The sequence below is a fragment of the Chiroxiphia lanceolata genome, chromosome Z (assembly GCF_009829145.1).
Source record: "Chiroxiphia lanceolata isolate bChiLan1 chromosome Z, bChiLan1.pri, whole genome shotgun sequence".
NCBI classification, from domain to species: Eukaryota; Metazoa; Chordata; class Aves; order Passeriformes; family Pipridae; genus Chiroxiphia; species Chiroxiphia lanceolata.
In genome coordinates, this window is record NC_045671.1 from 40,825,287 (window position 1) to 40,847,080 (window position 21,794).

The 21,794-nt window shown below is 37.6% G+C and overlaps 1 long non-coding RNA gene across 4 annotated transcripts; it reads right to left on the minus strand.

Annotated features, from left to right (window-relative positions):
- Positions 1–1,415: 1,415 nt before the first annotated feature.
- Positions 1,416–21,446, minus strand: LOC116780795. Of its 4 annotated transcripts, none has more exons than XR_004354629.1 (4): positions 19,862–21,446; positions 18,449–18,478; positions 7,947–7,953; positions 1,416–1,553 (listed from the first exon to the last, which is right to left on the minus strand). It is a non-coding gene; the product is annotated as an uncharacterized LOC116780795 (long non-coding RNA). The 4 variants fall into 4 exon arrangements; XR_004354628.1 differs by lacking the exon at positions 1,416–1,553 and adding an exon at positions 5,876–6,201; XR_004354630.1 differs by lacking the exons at positions 1,416–1,553; positions 7,947–7,953 and adding an exon at positions 5,876–6,201 and having other exon boundaries at positions 18,451–18,478.
- Between the last annotated feature and the right edge of the window lie 348 nt (positions 21,447–21,794).

The following is a 21,794-nucleotide window of genomic DNA, read 5'->3' on the forward strand; positions in this document are numbered from 1 at the left end:
AAGTGCAAATATATTTATATATATTGCTTTAGCTGTCTCTCTCTCATTTTGGTTCTCTTGGGTTTTTTTTCCCTCTTCTCCCTGAGGTTTGGGGGGTACTTCTTGTGGTAAGGTTTGGAGACTTGGCAGGGAGCCAGCTTCAAACCATATCACGATGTTATAGCTTTTACTGTGTTTTTAAATGGCTCTGTTTGGATGTATATTTTGTGATATTTAAAAGCAGCAGGTGTATACCTGGGCATTTGTTTCAAAGAATGATTACAGCTATGGAACATAATTGGCATATTCCAAAAATACTCCGATTTTTATTGGTTTACTGTTAAATGTTCAGGAAATCAGTAGGACAGAATTTTTCAGATACCAGACTGTGAAGTTCCCAGGAAAAATCTAAAGTTTTACCTTCATACTTGGATTATTTGGGCAGAAAATCACACACTGTGCCATAACACAACAGGTTTTTCCTAGTGCTGACAGTACAGGATAGTCCAGTGAAAGTGACTCAAGATTTTATATTTTACACATTCCTTCAATGCCTCTAATGTCATAATTACATTTTAGTTATAAAAGCACAACAGCTGTATCAGGAGTGTTTTATAAAGCAAGCATTCAAAGAAAAGTTCCTACAGCTTTCATCACACACATAAAAATAGCTGAATATTGCAGTTCTTGGATTCATCATGGCAATGGACTACAGCCTGGGAGTTCTGTAACGCAAGGGCTAAAGGAAGAAACAGGTGACTGCATGTGGGGATGTATATTTATCTATAAGCATATTTATCTATGTGCATCCACAGGCAATGCTTTATTTACAATCCTTTGCTGGCAGAGGTCTTTTTGCACCTGTTCTCCATCCCTTACTCATAAACAAAAATTAATATTTTGGAGAATAGCACAGAATCACAGAATGTTTTGCGCTGGGAGGACCTAAAGAACATCCAGTTGCACCACCTGCCATGGGCAGGGGCACCTTCCCCTAGAGCAGGCCTTTGTGATGCATCGAGTGCGGCCACTGTGACCTCGCTGGTGATGGTGGCTGAGAAAATTGTGATGTCACAAAGGGCTCCACCCTGGCTCCACTACAGAAGGGGCCTGGGAGGCAGAAGGAGCCTTGAAAGGAGGGAAGGAAGAAAGAAAAAGAAAAAAAAAAGAAAAAGGAAAAAGAAAAAGAAAAAGAAAAAGAAAAAGAAAAAGAAAAAGAAAAAGAAAAAGAAAAAGAAAAAGAAAAAGAAAAAGAAAAAGAAAAAGAAAAAGAAAAAGAAAAAGAAAAAGAAAAAAAAGAAAAAGAAAAAGAAAAAGAAAAAGAAAAAGAAAAAGAAAAAGAAAAAGAAAAAGAAAAAGAAAAAGAAAAAGAAAAAGAAAAAGAAGAAAAAGAAAGCATTTGCATTACTTAAAATGTTATTTTGCCAATAGAACTAGACCTGAGTAAAATACATTTATCAAAACTGGTAGCTATTTGGTTTAAAAAATCCTGCCAATTAATGTTGCTGTGATGTATTGATTTTCTTCACAGTGATTAATGAGTGCACGTAAAGCAGTAGAGCCTGGGCTTATGGCTGTAAAAGAGAGAAAAATATTCTAATTGGGTAAAAAAGTATAGACTTAATGCTGCCAAAGTATTATTTCAATTCAGTTTCACTGTTCACTAACATAACCTCAGCAAATTAAGCCAAACTTCATACCTCCCTAGTAGAAGAAGCTTCAAAGTAACAACTCTATTTGGAAAAAACAAGTTTGGAATAAGTAAAAGTTATATTCCTAAAAACAGCAGTATCTTTTATGAGGTACCTGTTCAGCAATTAGCACTGGTTGCAAGAGTCTTAATGAATACCTTTGGGAGCTTCTAAGTTAGGAATATTAAAAACAATTTATTAATTACTTATGGATAATGAATGCATTTTCAAAAGGTTCTAATAAGTGAAGAAATCATGCCTCTTGTTACACACCCCAGATTTCCCAGATGAGTTTTGGATAAGCCCAGAACAAACAGAAACTGAAGGACAAGGATGGACCTAAAGCTCAACCCACCCCTGTGTTTAGTGCCTCAGTCTCACCAAATTCCCAACCAAGGTACTTCAGCCTCACATGTCTTTTTTGAACACACTTGTCTCTAAGTTCAAACCCAAGTTTTTGTAGTTGAGCAAGTCCCACCTATTAAAAATATCTGGCAGGTAAATATTTTAAGGGTCTAAGTGAAGGCTTTCAATAGCACAGATACTCTTTCCTTCTGGTTCACCCTTTCTGTTTTCCTCTTATTTGTCCCTTTTATCTCAGTTTTCCTTCTATCCATCTCTTCCATTCATTTAGTCCCTGAATGGCTCATCTTCCATCATTCATCTTCCTTTTCAACCGTCATTGCAAAACTCCTTTTACCTCCTCTTTCAAGAAGGCTATAACTGGAACAGGACATTTACACATTGCTTTGGAGCTCTTGTAGAAAATGTATGAACTTTTCCAGGAAAAAAACTGCAAATGATAATGAACTTATGATTACAGAAGAAAAAAGTTCTCTAAGGCTAAACAACAATGGAGTATTCAGCATTTCTAGCTTTTTTTTTTTTAAATCTGCATTTATATTCTTTCTGATAGATGATTTTGACAGAATAACAGTTTAGACTGACTCTACTCAAAAAAAAAAAAAGAAAAAAAAAGAGAAAAATAACTGTATTTAAAAAAAATTAGAGACTCAGTAGCCAAATACTGGGAAATAAAAGACAAATATAAAAACTCAAATCCAGTCTCAAGGGTAACTGATAGAGAAGATGCTACAGGAATTGAGAGACCCTGGACATTTCTTAGGGAATAATTTAATAAATCCAGTAAATGGCAGAAGGCACCAGGCAGAAAGTTCTGAAGCTCCACAGAGAATCTTCCAAGAATTCATAACGCTGAAATAATATGCACTAACCAAGGTGAAGATTGAAAAATCTGTGGACAAGAGAAGCACCTTAGTGCCTGCAAGTGACTATAACATTCACTACAAAGCCAATTAAAGACCTTCTTGGGTATCTGTTTTAGTGCCCTGTGCAGTGGTAAGATCTTGCTCCTTAGGAGGTCAGACACCACAGAAGATGCTGCACTCCTGTAAGATTCCTGACATTGGTATGGCAGGAAGAAACTAATCTGAGCCAAAGACAATGTGCTGACAGGATTCAGCAAGAACATTTCAGCAATATCCTTCTGAATCCCAAAGGAAAACAGAAAAGGGGGGAAAAGAAACAAATAAACTAAACACTGCTGCCTTTCTTCAATTATTAAATTTTGTTTATGTGGCACTCGTGTTGGCAAAAAAAACATATCTCTGAAAGAAAGGAATCTAGGGAAAACATAGAGAGACAGAAAAGACTCAGGGAGAAATTTAGAAGGGTTCAATTATGGCAATAATTCATAAAAATTCTAATATATGTCCCCCTCACAGTTAAGTAGGATAAGTTAGATTTATACAAATATTAACAAGGTACTTATAAAATAAAGAGTGCACTTATGCACACATTGCAATAACCAATAAATATCATAGAATTCCACACTGGTTTGGATTGGAAAGCACCTTAAAGCTCATCTTATTCTACTCCCTGACATGGACAGGGACACCTTCCACTATCCCAGGTTGCTGCAAGCCCCATCCAACCTGGCCTTGGAAGATTCCAGGAATAGGGCAGCCACAGCTTCCCTGGGGTACCTGTGCCATGGCCTCACCACCCTCACAGCCAAGAATTTCTTCCTAATATCTAAATCCACCCTCTGTCCGTTTGAATACATCTATTCCTATGTTTCAGTAAAAAAAAAGTCACTGCTCAGGTGTGTGAAAAGCAGAAGTCATAACATAGATTTCTCACAGCTTTAAGATGGATATGGATTTACTTGAGGTGTGCATCCATTTAGAAAGAAGGAAATTCAGTCTCATGCAAAGCTGTGCTTCTTTCCACGCTACAGAAAAGCGTTATTTTGCTTCTACATTTTCATCCAAAATGCTCTTGCAGAATTAAATACAAAGCTTTTGAGTTTATAGGGAATATGCACTTCACATACAATAGCAAAATTTGTCATTCCCTAAGAACTGGATTTAACAACTACTAAAATTTGCTAATCACAACATATAAAAGTACACCACATGCATGGATAGGAACAAGTGCTGGCAGATCACCCCTGTTCTCTCCTCACCCACAGACCTAAAGGGAAGGGTAAAAACAGCTAGCAAACTTCATATTGCACCTTGACTTTTCTCTAAAACACTACTTTTCACTGTAGCCAAGAATCATTATAACCATTCTGGAAAATGTATATGAGAAATAATAAAGGGAGGCACCCTCTCACAGACCCTCCTTCCTGCCTGTTACTTTATACGTGGGCCTGGGTTTCCATTAGATCCTAATGCTCTCTCAAATAAGGTAACACTATGGAAAATGCAGTTTTCACTCTGAAATTACCAGATTTTGTTCATAAAACTCAGTGATAAAATATAGTGAATGATTATTGATATTCTCAAGAACTGTCACCTAAGATTTAAAGATTATCCATCAGACAAAGCTTCAGCATCCAAAATGCTGTCCAAGAACCAATCACCCAGACAGAACAAGTTTAGGAAGGGCAGGTCCTGTCTGACCAACCTGATCTCCCTTTATGATCAGGTGACCCGCCTGGTGGATGAAGGGAAGGCTGTGGATGTGTCTACCTGGACTTCAGCAAAGTCTCTGACACCATCTCCCACAGCATTCTCCTGAAAAACCTGCAACCCATGGCTTGGACAGGGGCACTCTGTGCTGGGTTAGGAACTGTCTGGAGGGCCGGGCCCAGAGAGTGCTGGTGAATGGGGCTGCATCCAGTTGGCAGCCGGTCACTAGTGGTGTCCCCCAGGGATCAGTGTTGGGCCCAGTTCTGTTTAATATCTTTATCGATGATTTAGATGAGGGGATTGAGTCCACCATCACCAAATTTGCAGATGACACCAAGTTGGGGGGGAGTGTCGACCTGCTGGAAGGCAGGAGGGCTCTGCAGAGGGACCTGGACAGGCTGGAGAGTTGGGCTGATTCCAACGGGATGAGGTTCAACAAGGCCAAGTGCTGGGTCCTGCACTTTGGCCACAACAACCCCATGCAGCACTACAGGTTGGGCACAGAGTGGCTGGAGAGCAGGCAGGCAGAAAAGGACCTGGGAGTTTGGATTGACAGGAAGCTGAACATGAGCCAGCAGTGTGCCCAGGTGGCCAAGAAGGCCAATGGCATCCTGGCCTGGATCAGGAACAGTGTGGCCAACAGGTCCAGGGAAGTGATTCTTGCCCTGTACTCAGTGCTGGTGAGGCCACACCTCGAGTGCTGTGTCCAGTTCTGGGCCCCTCAGTTCAGGAAGGATACTGAGGTGCTGGAGCAGGTCCAGAGAAGAGCAACAAGGCTGGTGAAGGGACTGGGACTGGAGCACAAGTCCTATGAGGAGAGGCTGAGGCAGCTGGAGAAGAGGAGGCTCAGGGGAGACCTCATCACTCTCTACAACTCCCTGAAAGGAGGTTGTAGCCAGGTGGGGGTTGGGGTTCTCCCAGGCAGCTATCAGTAAGACAAGAGGGCATGGTCTTAAGCTGTGCCAAGGGAGGTTTAGGTTGGATATTAGGAAGAAATTCTTTACAGAAAGGGTAATGAGGCATTGGAATGGGCTGCCCAGGGAAGTGGTGGATTCTCCGTCCCTGGAGGTTTTTAAGATGAGACTGGATGTGGCACTTAGTGCCATGGTCTAGTAACCACAGTGGTAGTGGATTAAAGGTTGGACTTGATGATCTGGGAGGTCCCTTCCAACCCAGCTGATTCTGTGATTCTATGATCTCCTCATATGTGTCAGCAGTAAAATATAATAGCACAACCAGACATGAAGATGCATACAAATCCTTCTATTTTCATTTCCAGAAGCAAAAAGCCAGTGAAATGCATATTTATCAATGTCATGCTAAGACACACAAGCTGGCCTATAAAACATAAAGACTTAAACACAGCCCTGATGTTGAAAACATTTCAACCATAAATATCAGCTTTAAAAATGTGTAAAGCAAATCTGGAGCATCATTCCAATAAATTAGCAAAAAGGACCTATTGTAGTTACAAAATTTCAAAGTCCAATTTATTTAACACAAAATTAGTCCAACCAGCTGCAGATGTTGTTCACAACAAGCTCCTTGTGTCCAACATCTTTCTTTGAAATCTGGTTTCTCTGAGGCTAAATCTACATTAAAAAAAAAAAAAAAAAAAGGTAAAAAGAGGGGCAATAATTATTTGTTATCTCTTTCCTCTGTCCTTGCTGTTAATTGAATTTCTTCTGGCTAAGGAAAATAGACTGGAAATATCAAATCAGTCACACTTAATTTTATTGAGAACTATGAAATGTAAATGCAAAACAAACATTAAAAAAAACCAAGCTAGAAAGGAAGATTTTGGCATTTTGGAAGATTAAGGATATTTGATGATAGTATCTTCTCCATTGCCTTTAAAATTAATTTCCTCTCCATTATAAGAATTTTATTTGCATTAGCTCTCACAACCTGATTTTGCCTCCCTCTCCCTCCTGATATAAAAGCTGAGATATAAAACAAAAAATTAAAATAAGTTAACATGACAAAAAAATAATTTCTCCAACATGTAACTGGTTGGGAAACATTCAGAACCATGAATGTTTTTTCCCTCAACCTGTTTCTGTATGTTCCTCATTTAGTCAGTCTGACCCATTTCCAAGTCTTACAGAAACTCATATGTTTTTTAACCCTTGAATAATCCCCAAACAAACAACCAACACTGACAGCACCTGCTAATTCAAGGTCAGAAATGTTAGAATAGTAAATCCATGATATTCTGATCTCAAATGAGACTAGAGAAAGACAAGCATGCAAACATGCAACAAAAAATCATTAAGGTATTTAAGTAACATGCATTCATAATTTTATAGTAATGCCATGGGATACTTTTACAATTGATTAAGTGGATATAATTCATTTTGTCCTATCACTGGTCATCACTGAAAAGAGCCTGGCTTCATCCACTCTGCATCCTCCTTCAGCTATTTGTACACAGGGATGAGTTTATCCCTGGACCTTCTCTTCTGCAGGCAAAGTACTCACAGCTCTCTCAGCCATTACTCCTAAAAGAGATGCTCCAGTGTCTTCATCGTCATCAGCATCAGCATCATGGCCCTTTGCTGGACTCTCTCTAGCATGTCCACTTTTCCCTTGTACTGAGGATATGTACACACATGTTGTCTCACATAATATAAACTGACTTTAAAAAGTCAGTTTATTTTTATTTCCTTATCCTACACTCCATTATTTAGCACCCATTTTCAGGAATACTTATAAATTATGAATAATTTACCAGATTTACTTCAAAACTACAAATATTTCAGTAGTCAAAGAAGAAAAGACTTGGATTAAATTATTCTGCATGACTTCACACATATCACAAATGAATCCATACAAAAAATCCAAAATGTACAGTGTGCATAAATTTAGGAATTCTTGTGATTATGTCAGTACAGGCTCATGAGGCAACATTCAAAACAGCAAGATTGTGTGGAGGATGAGAAATCAGACTCGGAAAGGTTCCGAAAGTGGAGAGAAGTTTATGGAAATTAAGAGAAGACATTGCTAAGTTGACTTCAAGGACTTTAGAATGTTTATAAAACTGTTAATGCGTGCATACATTGAAGTACCCCATTTATTCCTATTGCCCAGACATGTTCAGACTTGTTCACCCCTTGTTCCCCTGTTCCTCCCTCTGACTGGCTAGGATTTGCCGCAGTGTGGAGTGACTTGTTATTGGTCCCTGTATGTTTCATTTTCCCTCCTACCTTCCTTAGTTTGTTCCCTAGTTCGTTCCCTCACCTGTCAATCCCATGCTCCACCTATCTTTCCAGCACCCTCCCCCTGAACCCTATAAAAGCAGGCACCCTCCTTCAATAAACTTGCGATAGCCTCAGACCTTCCACCTTGTAAAGAGTCCTTTATTGCTGTCGTTGTCCCATTCCACACCCGGACCGTGGCAAGATTGTTTGCAAGCAGAGCAGCTGAAGAATGCAGATAGAAATAGCCTCCAAGCTTCCATTATTTCTTAGAAAAAGCAAACTCATTTGGCCTTGTTGAACATTTTATGACTTTATCCATTGCCAATTTTATGTAGTTATCAGTATATTCCTATTAAAATACATCCTTTGTGACAAAAACATGCAGTCTATTTTCTGACATGATGTAAACTCTTGCTTTGCAGCACAAAGTATGTTTTTTGAACACCTGAAGAAAAAAATGGCTAAAGTATACAAAAAACTATTCCCATGGACACAGTCTGGGGCTGAGATAAATTTTATCGGTTTCATGCTTGCATAATTACAGCTACGTATCACATGGTTTATAATGTATGTGTGGTTGGCCTAATCCACACTGTCATTTTTCACTTATTTCCTCCTTTGGAAACATGGTGAACTAGTTTACTACTTCTTGTATTTTTAATTCTCTACCTCAGCTTAAAAAGGTTAAAAACATCTTGGATGAGTGTTGGAAAACCACATCATATGCTGGTTATTGTTTTATTAAACTATAATCAGTTTCAGCAAAGACTATGACATTAGTCATAGAGAACTTATGTAGATTTATACTAAGTATAGTTTACAGAGCTATTCTAAAGGTATCAATTTATTTAAGTATAAACTTCCAGCTTATGAAGCATTATCCAGAAAGTTTTTTCCCCATTGAACTTCAAAATGTTTATATATGGCATGATGCCATTTATAGATGGCACTAAGTAAAAGCACACCATGTTGAGAAAACAATTTCTATGGTAGTACAGAATATCAGAGACTTGATACAAAATTATAAAACATGGATTTACAATTAAAAAAATTATTATGAACTCGAGTCTTACAGTGGTCAGTACAGGATCCCTAAATGAAAGGGGAAAAAAGCAACATTTACCAAGTACCATATGATGTAAAAAGACACATATGTGTATACACAGAAACATAAACATCAGTGGAAGGGAAGAACACACGCAGATTCTTTCATTTAAACCCTCAAAAGGAACTTCTACCGAAATACTGGTGATAAGTAGAACCTTTATCAGTAATCAATAGATATTTTTTCCTCACTGATTTCATTACCTCTGAACTAAAATGTTGTGAATTCCTTCTCATGTGCTACCCCTCTGCTTCTTCTTTAAAACAAAAAATCCTTACATAAATGATACTACTGAAATGGCTGGAGATTAGGTGTCCTAAGGAACATAAGGAAATACCAATAAAAATTGAATCAGATTTATGAATATGTTTCTTACAAAAAGTTTCAGGTCCTTAAAAGACTAATCTTTCTGGTTTTCCATACATAAACTTATTAGACAGGCATCTTTGGTTCTAGTGTTAATTGGCTATTTGGATGTGCACAGAGCAAACTGCCAGCACCCTCAGAAACAAAAGCATGACAGTATCTAGTTTCTGTCATACTGATCTGTATTCAGAAATAAAGAGAAGGAAACAATACACAATAATTTAATTTTATGAATGTCAGGAATGACAGCGCACTCTAATTTTGTATCTGTCTCAAATTATATCTGAGCCAAATATTTCATTTTAAGAGTACTGTTAAATCTTTTCAAAGGCCTTGTTTTATGTGTTCACAAAATAACTCGCTATTTTTTAGTTTTCAGGAACAGTAATTGCTGTAAATCTTGTAAATTAGCATGAGTAGTACCAGGAAGACACTCTGTGAAAATTCATCTACATTGTTGCTGGAATATTTATTAAGTACTAAAATATTTAAAGGAAACCTACAACTACTAAAATTCAAATTACATTTCACCTGAGAAAGCCTTTCTTATACCACTTAGTATTATTGTTTTGTCACTGTATAAGGAAGCATCTAATCCAATAACTAATCTTGAGTGGAAAGATTTCTTTTCACTAGACAGTTGAATGAAACCATTATATTAACTGGATATCCCCTATTGTGTTTTATTAGTTTGCACAATAAATTGCACTGTTCACTGTGGTAGCTGACATTTTCAACATTTGCACATACAATAGAAATGTTAGCACCACTTACAAGCTGGTTAGCTCCTGATGGCTTGGTGACCTTCAGAGGTCCTTCAGCCATTTTCCCTGGCTCCTGCTGGAGAGATCACCTCGCATTTTCTCATTATGATCACTCACTTTCCAGTATCCCTTCTGTGTCAGCCTCTTCTAACGGATTCCAGTACAACTGAGTTAGGTGACACCTGTTATTTAAATTTTTAACATTCACCTTCCCTCTTTGCCTCTCTTAGGAGCTCATTTGTATTCTCTGCTCCAGCTGACGGGTGACAGGATTTGACAGTTTGCTGCACAGACCATACACCAATTCCTTCACATATTAAAAGACATTACTCATGTAAAGGCCAACCTCAGAAACTGGATTCTTCCTCCTCTATGAGAAAGTGAGTTGAGAAAAGAACTGCACATACAGACATGACCTCTTCTGTTGGTCCTACAAACAAACATAGAGCCAAGAAAAGGGAAGGAACTAACAGCATTTGGCTTTGTGCAAAGAAAATCCTTAACACAATATATATTAACCTGTGGCTCTTACCTTGTTCCTGTTTGCAGCTAGTTTAGGAGCAAAATCTACAGAAAACAGGGCTGACCAAAGATAACTCAAGGAACAACTAGAATGGGTAGCAATTCAAACTCATCTCATGGAGAACGATGACATGAACTCCTCACATCTTTTCAGTGGTAAGAAGATAAGCATTTTGCAGAGATAAAACAATCACCACATTGCCCATCTTTTGTGAGAGAAAGGCAAAAAACCACGTTTTTTTTATGAGACAACATACCATGTATAAGATGTTTCTCTTTAAACTATTTGCACCATCCTTATAGTTTTGGTGTTTGATTAAAAAACAAACAACAAAAACAAGCAAACAAGCAAAAATCTCAGACAAAGGCAAACAAAATCCCATACCAACAAAAACTCCAAACAAACAAAACCAAAACTGACAGTCTTGATGTTGCAATACACTTTCTCCTGCTTCACGGGAAAGAACAGCTGTCAAAATACTCTGCCCTTAAACCATGATCCACAGGATCTTTCTACATGCATCCCTGTAGGCACTGAATGGTGGAAATCTTTTCTCTTCTGGTTGATATGGCTGTGAAGCAGAGACATTTTTGCAGGCCTTAAAAATAAGTCAACTTGAATTAAAACAGAACAAAGCCAAACTAAAAGAGTCATGTAACATTCAGTTTTCATTTCTCCCTATAAAAGTAAAAAGAGAGCACAAAGTCCTCAGTTTGGGATTCTCTGCTATCTAAAACATTGATGCAAAATTTCATTTCAAACAATAAAAAAACCCCTTGCCAGTAGGAAAGTATTAGTGAGACAGAAAACAAGAACTTGGTGCAAACTCACAGAAAGAGCAGAAAGAGACTCAAAAGTGCAGTTACAGCCAAGCACTAACCATCTTCCTTACTTACTGTAAGTTTGGAAGAAAAAAGGTTACAGGTTATTACTCATCTAGTCAGGTTTATTTCAATATATTAGTAAATAAAGGATGGTTAGTTCCTGGTCTCAAACTACAGTAGAATCTCAGGCATTGTCATGGAACTACCAAGTCTTGGGCTGACTGATGGTCAAATTTCAGAATAACCCTGGTCCTACTGAAATAAATGCAAAATTGTTATTTTGAAAGTCTGCAGTATTTAGGAGTTTTAGATTAGTTCTGTGAGCTCTAACTCTCTATACAGCATTGCCTAAAGACTCTGCACACTGATTACTCCAGTACTCATCACATTTTCCTGTAGCATGAGGTTCTGAGACAACAAGGCTATAAAACCAAAATATTCCCTATTGAGGAAAAAAAACTCAACAAAACTATTTATTTGTTTATTATTTGTTTTTTCATTCATTTTATATGCCCCTGCAGTGATGACCCAAGTCATACACAGCACAACTTGTGGTAACTACGTCAATCCTATCTCACATGGGCTTTCTCGTGAAGCACCTGCATCTTTGGAAGCCCTAATGGTAAGGGGGATACGCTAAAAAACCAGTACATAGCTTTGCTATCAGACAATTGTGACATCAAAAAACATAGTAATAAGCCCTTGCATCACACCAAATAGAACATGTAAGTTCTCTGTTTACATGCACACAGACAAAGGATTGATTTCTCCTCCTCCTCTAGAATGAGATCCAATGACAAGAAACAAGACAAATCATTATCTTCTGATACACTGTCATTTAAGTCTCCTCAGTTAAGGTTATAAAATGTCCGTAGGCAAATAGAAATAGCCAGAAACCACGAAATACTGCTTAGAAAAACTGTCATGGGATTTTTAAATTTATTTATTTACAATTTTTCTGGAAAAGAGGATCATTAGAATATATTGCTAGGGGCACTTTTTACTCAGGGGAAGATTGATACATATTAGGAATGACAGAGAAAGGCACTAAACATCAGCAGCACCCTATCTGCATCTGTGTGTTCTGTAGCAGTCCTGTGGACAAATCCTAATAATCTCTGTGAGTCTCACTCTGAGACTTGACAAGACTCACTCCAAAGATCATACAGCTACACGTATAAGACTAAGGAAGACAATTAGCTTGTTTGTCTTGCAGATCAAAGAGAATAAATTAATATAGACAGAAGCTACTGCTGATCACCTCAAATCTAATTCAGAGATTACATTCAGATTTGGACTTTGTCTCAACAACTCATCTTTCTTTGCTTGCCATAAATTCCAGCATAAACTGAAAAATGTCCCATATTTTTGCTTTATGTGGAAGGAACATAAGTCTCAAGGAAAGCCTCCTAAAGCTGAAGCCGCTATATGATTCTTGAGCAGGGACTTAAAATTTTCTTTAAAGTACAGGGCTATTTGATCTTTGGTGATCAGCAGATATGAACACAGGCCTAGTTCTGAGAGAACAGTTGCAAAATCTCGGCTATCACTTCTGAAAAAATAAAAAGCTAAAATGTCAGAAAATGCTTTCAGAAAGTCCATAAACTAAATGTGGAAGGTAGATTTGCAGAGAACTTTAGGGGATTGTTAAGAACAGTTAGCAGAGTGAGATTTGAAGAGAACAAGAACTTGCACAAAAATATTCTGTGAAAAAAATTAAGAACAAAAAACTATGAGAAGTACACATTGTTATCATCACAAGTATGATGCTGGCATGTAAGATATACAATGTATCACATCGTCAACACTAGTATGCCTCTGCACATCATCCAGGACAACAATTTACTGTTTAAATGTTTTACTGAAAGAAGAGAATGACAGATGTGAAAACACATTTATCCTCTCAACAAATGTAGTAGTCTCAGTAGGAGGCAAAAGAATAAACATCACACAAGGTACAGTAAATATAAACTGAAAGTATTTATTATATTGTCGCTTCTAATTTAAGGAGATTTAACAGGTATTTCCTTATAACATTCGCATGCCCTTTGGAAACTGTGACAATAGAACGATGTGTTACTGTCTCTCTTTTATTTAGACACCAAATCAGATGGATCAGATAAAAACATGGACTCAATTGCAAGGCCAATCCCAGTTTGGTAAGTATGTCAGCACACACTGCCTAGGAAGCGTACTCCAGGGATGCAGAGTGAGGCATTCTGGGTCTTGGAGTCTCCAGAGGTACACTGACACATATGAGCAGCGTGTACACTACTGTCATTGGTCCAGGTGAATCACATGCCCCCCAAGGGTATATATTGGGGGTTTTTCTTTGAAATAAAGGATTTTGCTGTTTGCAATTCAAGCTGCCGGGTCGTGTCTTATTATATTATATTAAAAGCCATACACTGGACTGCCATCCAGTAACATGCCAGACCAAAGAGCCTTGAGAATCCAAGCTGGAATGGTAGCACAGAACACAAGCTGGTGATGTTGATCTCATGGATATGTCATCCATCCCCCTACGACTTCTTTCACTGGTCCCTTTCTCACCTATCTCTTCCCAAATATCCTTCCTTCATGTATTTGCTTCCAGCCCTGGCCCTCTGCTTCCTTCCTGCTTTCTCCCCAAAATCACTGTCCATGCATCAGAGGGATGGAACTGCAGTTTAAGGCAATTCCATAAAACATCAACAGATTAAATGGACACAGGCCGTCTGCCAAGAAAGCTTAGAACAAGACTTTAGATTTGGGGGAAAAGAAAAAGCAACAGAGCACCTCTTCACTCTTGTCCTAGGAGTTGCAATTAGTTTCTACAGTAAACGAAATCCCAGAAAAACAGATGCAAGAACTGGGATGAAGTTGTGGCACACATCCTCAGTCTCAAAAGGCAAGAAGTTTCTGTGTTCTCATCCTCCATGAGCAATTCTCACACTTTAGACATAATCTAAGAGAAAGTGCTCTTGGTGGTAAAAATGTTTTGTATGAGAAGTTGAGCTGATGTCTGACAATATGTATGTAAGTAAAAGCTGTGGGAGAACTGAGCTTCTCAGAGAAGCTTTATATCTCTGCCCAAAATTCCTCCAAGCAGTCAAACTCCGCCTCAGCTTCAAGCAGGTTTCCAGCCATGCATCATATTTATCTGAAAAACTGTTAAACAAGTTTTGTAAGCTGTATTCAAGCAAGACTCAGCAATAGTTACTCAGCCATGGGCTCGTCCTTCCAAAAGCAAAAGCATTCACTGTAGAAATTCCTGCCCCAGTGTCAAGGCCCTGCTCCCCACTTTGAGGAGCCACAGGAGAACATGTGCTACCAGAACAGTGATTATAATGGACCATCAATCTGCTCAATTTTGTGTAACTTTAAATAGGAATTAAACATACAGAATCTCAAAATCTGATCAGGACAAGCCACAAATTACCCTTGATTCAACCTAAGTACCTTTAGGCAAAAGACATTTTTCTGTTTCATATTTCCAGTACTCCAGTCTGGTTATTTTCAAAGACAAGGACCGCTTGCTCTACAGTAACATGACACACTTGAGCTGGATTAAATATGCTGTATTCTTGCAAAGTTAGCTATTTTTACACTCGAATAGTCAAAGCAAAAATTGGCATATCATACAGCCCTAGTCAGAAGTCAAGTTTCCAACTGTGAAATGAAATACTGTGAAGCAATTGAGAACATGCAGTAGAAAAAAAAAAACTACTACTTTTGCCATGTCTAGTTGATAATGATTTCCTTATATAAAATGTATTGAGTTGCTATTTACAAAATGAACTATTTTAAGGGAGAGATCTGGGCTCCTCTGACAAGTTGCTGAAGGTATCAAATTCTTCAGAGAAGCTTTCCACACATCTTCTCAAGACACAGAATAAGACAAAGATGAGATATGAAAAAAAAGATAACATTCTGAGCAAAAGACATTTTTCAAGGTATTTGATAAATACATCAAACATTTGATAAAGTTTGGAGCCACGGAGGTTTAAAAATGACAGTAAGTCCACCTAAGATAAATTCCAGAGTGTGTTTCTTCAGACATTTAAGAGGAATTTTTTTAATATTAGGAACAAATATAAAGCTGATAAAAAAGATTTTAGAAAGTGTTCAGGTAAAGCTCTTAATAAGGATCATGGAATTCCTCTGTTAGGTGACTTGAGAGGAGCTAAATGGCGGGCACAGGGAGCCAAGTTCATGAATTCCAGTGTAAGGAGGGCAAATTTACATTTTCCTAACACAGGCTGGCTGTTTCAGGATCTTATCCTGTAGCCCTCCCACTACCAAAACCCTGCCGCATAAACCTAACACAGCATGAAATTCTCCCATGGTGTCTCAGAGTGGATGGAACAAGCGCTGTGGGTTATTAAAAAGACATCCTGTTTTAGGGGGAGGGAAAGAAGACACAGAGAGAACATTCCAGGTAGGAAACTGCCCACTATCAGTATCTAGCTTATGCTCCACAAAACTGTTTGGATACATCACAGAAACAGATCCACTGCCAAAACATGTGGCAAATTACTAGACTGAGATTCCCATTAGGAAAACTATCATTTGTTCAGAACTTGGGCGGCATTTGCAGTCTGCAGCTTGGCACAAACTTTGTTGTGTCTCTACTAAATAAATTCAGTGCAGCATCTTCTGCTTATGTCACCATGAAAAGTGTATCACTGAAGGAACTCCTCCTACTCATCTTACTCATTTGACTGATAAGACTTGACTCCAGACTTTCTAGCACAACGATCTTGTTAGTGCTTGTAATGAAGATGATGTGAGTCATCACCACCGACACTTCATTTTAAATTCATATTTAAAGTTAACAAGTCAGTATAGCCTGAATTACACAGAAAATTCATAAGCAAGTCCCTGCCCCTTCAGCATTGCCTGACCAAACAGCCAGTTCTTAAACAAAAAGTATCTGTCCTTTGGCAGACATCAGCTCTTTGTTAACCTCATAGACAAAGGGGACAATGCTGAGGCACAATGATATAATCTGGAGACCACTAGCATATTTCACATTCAACATCTTGAACAGTTAACATTTCATGATAATAATCACTGATAGGTGACACATTCAATTTAACTGGCATATTACAAAAACATCCTGAAAAACTAAGTTTAGATGAGAAATCCGTGAACAGGTCACTGGGGGAACTGACAGGCGTGTAAGTAAATAAATTAGCTTGACTGAGCCGGGATATTACTAATGAATCAAAATATGATAAGAGATGTGCATAGTTTCATGTGATATGTTTACAGGAGGGTGACATACAGAAACAGGCCCTGATTGAAGTTCCAGCTTTGAGCTCAGAGAACTAAGATATTAAATTATTTTTACATCCTCAGTGATGTCAAAATTAAAATTACACTACTTCACCCCCTGTCAACACTGGCATGTCTGCATTAAGTACCTCAGAATGGATTTTTACTGTTCTTTCATCATGGTAAGTGAGAAGTAACCCCATTGGCAGGCATCTTTGTTGTAAAAGACACAGTTAGAAGCTGTTGTGCATGGACTGTCACAAGGGAATTTATAGTCCGACAACATATAATACTTGCAATACTTGCTTAACAGAGGAACAATCTACTGCTATTAGAGAAAGAAAGTAATAATAACTTTGAGGGCTCTTTTCTGCCTCCTTGCATATTTTGAACCACATATTGTCCTGTTGATGGAGAAACCATCAACTAGATTGCAACCCCCCTGATTAAGCAAAACAAACAAACAGACAAACAAAGTATTTTTTTAAGTCCCTTTTTAAACAGCAGAAAAAATAAGCACAGTTAGGGCAGAAAAAATAAGGGCAGTTTTTGGTTTTTACTACCATGTAAATTGACTATTGCACCTCCAAGTAAATTTAGGGCAAATATGTGATTCTGGTGCTCCTAGATATTCCTATACACAAAAAAGCTTCTTCAAGCACAAGCTTTAGCAACCAAGCAATGACTATTACAATGAGATAGTTCAAAATGCCAGTAATTATAACACTGCTTACTGTAATTATAAACTAAATATGTCTTGATGTCTATGATAAAAATATGGAGCTCTACATAGTCCATTTTAGAGAAAGACAGGAAGACAAAATAAATAGTGCAAAATGGCTCTTTCTCACTATGCAAGTGCTTTATTCTCATAAGGCCTCTAAAATAGGTTCTGTGTAACAAACCTTCCATTACATATTTCATACAGAGTTTTGGCAGGTTTAATTAATGCTGCGAAAGATTAATAACAAAAAATAAAAATTCTGTCAGGTTGAAATATCATTGTCAGACACTTATTTCAGCTGCTGAAACATGGTTTTGTACGTACGAATGAGTGTTCACATCCAAAAGGAGTCATTTATATGAAGGTGCAATTTTTGAATTATTTCACGTAAGGTGAAAATAAATTTATCTAGGTATGTTGCCAAATTTGTAATTTTGTCACCATGCACATCCAGCTATAGCTATGCTCAGCCTGCTCTCATGAGTAACATTATAAATTCAAAGTTATAAATTTGTGCTCAACTTTTCATAATAACTGTATTTTTTACAACAAAATGACACTACAGTACTTACAAGTGACTGACCCATCTAACAAGCAGGAACACTTCAAAGAAGTGCCTACAGCACTTTTGTAGTCATGATGGTTTAGAAGCATGAATTATACAGGTACTGTGTTACTTCCCCATACAATCCCGGTAGTAAACTCAATTATTCAGCCAGAGCTAACAGCCCAAATTTGGATGCACAGGCCCACTTTTGGGTTTCAAACAGATGCTAAAATCATAGTATTTCAATTTAGGTTGAGAACAGTAAATCAAACTGCATATGTTAAGTGTTAATAGGATCTTATGTTAACTGTAAGAGGATAAAAACATTAATCACACAGTTTTAAAGACATTTTAAAGTTGCATTTCTGGAGCAGTGGCTGACAAAAAGATAACACTCGTCAGGGAGACCTTTAGACATAAAGACATTACAGGACAAAACATAAATTTCCAATTATTTTATCGTCTTGTTTATAACATAACATGATATACTGAAATCTACTTTGTGCATAATATTTTTTCACAGTAACACCTTGTCTTGAATGTCATCACGGATGATCCTGAAAAACAAAATTAATAAATGCACTAGGCATTAGAAGTCTGGCACTTGGGAAAGAATTTGATTTGTTTCATGTAATAATTTCCTCACGCCCTAATCCCAAATAATATATATATATGTATTCAGTACTAAAGCTGTAGTTGGACAAGCTCTTTTTGTCAACACTAACTGATGTTGCTGTCAAGAAAAGCGTTAATGCTATTGCCTCCATTTCCACCTTTTCAATGCTACAGCTGTTTCACACCTTTCTGTGGGCCAGTGTAAGTCTTCATGCCTCTACACAGTGAACTGGATCTGTGAAATCATCCACACGAAAGAACCGCTGTGGGGGGAAAGTGTCCTTTGAATTATGCCTTGCAAAAATTACTTTCAGTGTATATTTACACTTGAAAGTCACTCACTTTCACGCCTTAAGGAAGGCTCGCACATTTGGAAGCTTGACTGGTTTTAACAACTGTAATTCTTCTCACTACTCCACTTTCCAACAACTTATGTGGGCTCTTTCGAATCAAGGTAAATATCTTCTACGAGTGATAATTCTTTTAAACTAACATTATTTGTATTGTTTCACTTCAAGGTTTCCAGCCTTTCATGGTGCTAAATAGAGATGCTTCGCACACTAACGGTTCTTTTGCAGTTGAAGACCTCATGTTATTTGTAATACTCTAATCTGTTTATTTTATATTTGTAACATAATACGTACTTTTTGGGAAAAAAAAAAAAACAACTATCACACAGAAGGCAAGCTAAATTACTCTTATGAAAGACCTTCTTCTATAATTGTGAAATTAGACTAAGACCGACAAATTATCAGAAATATTTCTATTAACCCACAGTTTTGCTAAAAAACATGTAATTAATATCCATTATATAATGCCACTTATAGCTTCTAGTCAGCCTTTCCCTTTCATTAATTAGCATTTAAAAACTGCTTCATCCTGTGGTTATTACCTGACCTTATGACTGGAAGGAGAGCGACTCCTAATATGAAGCGCAACACAAAATAATTTATCGTGCTAACAAAAACACAGGACAATTTCCGCAGAAAAATTATAATTTTGTGTCATTTACGATGGCTGTTTTGCCTCCTGAGACCTCCTGAGTTTATGCTGTTAAAAAGTTTTCATGAGGTACATACATCTGAACTTAATCATATATAACTCCAGTACTTAAAAACAGCTGTTTCCTTCACTCATAAAAGGGAATTTAAAAAGTCAGTTTTCTTTTATTGGTTCTATCACTGTATTTCAGTGACTGGCAGCTTCAAAGTGCACAGCACTGTATGGCCCTATTTATTTTGTAAAATGTACACTAAGCTTTCTATGCTTTTATCTTCCATCAAGATCACACAAAACAGATATTGTGCATTATTTTCTTTAGTTACCTGGTTTTTTTTTCTTACTTGTGTTTCTGCCTTCTAGTTCAAGAACACAAACGTTCTTTGTGGGGGAAAGTGAGCAAGAAAGCAGCACCTGAAAGAATTCATCACCAAGTCATATTCACAAACAGTAAAATGTAATATATTGTTGAAGATGAAGAATCTGGCAATCTAAGCAATTACAGTAACACGGGGGTTTTATAGGAAGCAAGGATTGTAGATATAAAAAGATGTATGTTAAATAATAGCGTAAAGATTCATAGAATTAAAAGATACCACTGTAATCACCCATTCTGACCCTACCCATAACACAGGGCAGGGAATTTCACCCAGTGACTCCTTCTGTGAGTCCCATGATTTGTGAGTTAGACACCCTTTTTACAGAGGCACCCAGTACAGCATTTACCATCTCCTGTAATAATCTGCCCTGCTACCTGATTATCCTCATTACAACTATTGTGCCTCATATTTCTAACATTTTGGAAGATATTATCTTTCATTTCTTTGACAAAAGACCAATCAATGCCAGCTGAATCTGTTACTCTAAACTCTTCCCGCATAGCTTGCTCGCACACCTGGACTAGCATTCTTTGTATCAGTTTATGCTTTGAAGGAGAACAGATATGAGTGTTCACACAAATTTCTTCAGCTCTAGAGCAACTCCTTCTTCTGAAGAAGACTGAAATAAGACTTTTTTAGCAGATGCTACAACAATGCCAGAACAAGCAGATATCTGAATAAAGTGTTGATTTTGCTTCCATAAGGAGAGGCCAGCATTACAAACCTCACAAGTTCATTCATATTACAGTTTTGCAATTTATAAAGGAAATCAGTCCTGGAAATTAAACCTATCTTTTTACTTAGTTCCACTTTATGTGAATAATTTCATTTGATACACTTTAAATATTTTAAAAACTCCTCTTTAATCTTGCTTTTGTGTCTTCTGCTTTAACAGACGTTGCCTCCCAATGTAATCTGTAATAATTATTCCTTACTGTTCGCAGTGACTGTTTCCCAAAACAGACTTTCTAAATAAAATCTAATTAAGCCACACTTCTTGAAGTTCTTTCAGTCTGCTTTTATAAATGTCTTATATTGTTGAGCATAAAGATCCTGGTTTTCTATCCTCCCTTAGCACATAACTATGGAGAAAGGCTATGAAAAAATTTGTTTCCTTGCAACACTGAGGTGGCAGCATCCATTTCATTTACTGAAGCGACAAAATTCATTTCCTAAAATAAAGAAAAAAAACAGATTTTGTTGGAGGTTTTTTTGATACTGCGTGTAAAAAATACAGATGGAGACCATCAATTTTGGAAATAACTTTGTGGGTGTTTATTATTCCTTTGACAAAAATGAAAGGTGCTGAGGGTGAAGGGGTTTTTTTACCTTCATATTGTCAAAGTTTCTTTGAAGTGTAATTTAAGTAATCTGCAATATATTCATTAAAGTTAGTGAGACTACATAAATCATCAGCATCTATCAATCATGGAGAGAGACTTCTTTAAAAGAAGACCACAGAGTGACAGGATGAGGGGGAATAATTCAGACCAAGAGACAGTAGTATTAAATAGGATAGTAGGAAGAAATTCTTGGCTATGAGGGTGGTGAGGCCCCGGCACAGGTTGCCCAGAGAAGCTGTGGCCCTCCAAGGACAGGTTGGAGAAATGTGGGTTAGTGAAAGGTGTCTCTGCCCATGGGCTAGAACGACATGATCTTTAAGGTTCATTCTAACCCAAACCATTCTGTGATTCTATTTTTCGCCCATTTATCGAGATCTGGTAGTTCTACATTAGAGGCTGTCCCCTGTCCCTCGCATAAAGATGGTTCAGAGCCACAAGCTCAGGGCTCAGCCCCCGGCCGCCATTTCCCCGCCTCCCCTCAGTCACCACAAAATGGCGGCGGGTGAAAGCGGGGACTCTCCCGCCGTCGTGCGCGC